A 1,058-nucleotide genomic window follows, 5' to 3' on the forward strand; every position below is an offset into this window, starting at 1 on the left:
ATTATCATTGCCTCGGGAAACCGAGATGGTAGCATCCTTATACCTGAGTGGTCCTGGTAAGGCACTTGGAGTATGGGGGTGTTACAAAATGGTATCAGAGCGACGATACTGAAACCTGTAACCAATGAACCTAATGGATATAGGGAGTCTAATTAAAATGAACCCAGGGTAGAAGTTCTAGGAGCTAATGCAAAGACTTGGGAGACGTCCTAAAGTCGCGAACTCGCCCTACAATTTTAAACCGGTCACCATGGGATATGAGTCGGGATCGCTATGTGTTTATTTTGTAAATTTTGTACCAATATAGTGATGTGTGGCATGAATAAGTGTGATTTTATATGTTGTTGGTTGAAAGCATGTTGGATGATAGTTGGTTTACCATGTTGATTGGAATAGTTGGAAAGGTATGTGAGAATGACGAATGATGCGGTGGAAAAAGGAAGTAGTTCATATGTGATAATATGTGATGAATAATGATGTTGCGGGATGAATGATTTATAATGTGTACATACTAGTAACTTGTGATTAGGGGATTTGATATGATTTTACATAATTCTGTTTGCGTAAAGTTAGATAATAAATTCATATAATTGTCTACTGTGGTATCATATGCACTTGTAGATGAAGAATGTGGTTGAAATAGATGAACTGATTGGAAAAGGTAGAGTGTCAATTGCATGAGAAGATGGATTTTGTGAATATGAATATGTTTAGATGATAAAGTGGATTTATAATATTGTTGCGTTAGTAACATGGAAATAGGATTTGTAATGTATGAGAATGTTTTGTGTTACGAAAAGTTATAAAATTAAAGCCTGCGGTTAGTACATGATTAATAAGTTAAATAATATATGTGCATGATGGATGTTGTTGCTTGACTTTTGAAGATAGTAACATGTGATTAGCAATACTGGTTTTATGAGTACTGAGTTGTTTTTGTCTACCTTGTTGTTGTTTAAGGCATTTGGAAGTAAAAATCAAGTAGTTGTGTTTTTTTTTCGATTATAAAGAGGTTGGCTTTAAACTGTTATAACTTGAGATGCATAAATTATTTTGAT

Source organism: Silene latifolia, chromosome 9 (genome assembly GCF_048544455.1).
Source record: "Silene latifolia isolate original U9 population chromosome 9, ASM4854445v1, whole genome shotgun sequence".
Lineage (NCBI taxonomy): Eukaryota > Viridiplantae > Streptophyta > Magnoliopsida > Caryophyllales > Caryophyllaceae > Silene > Silene latifolia.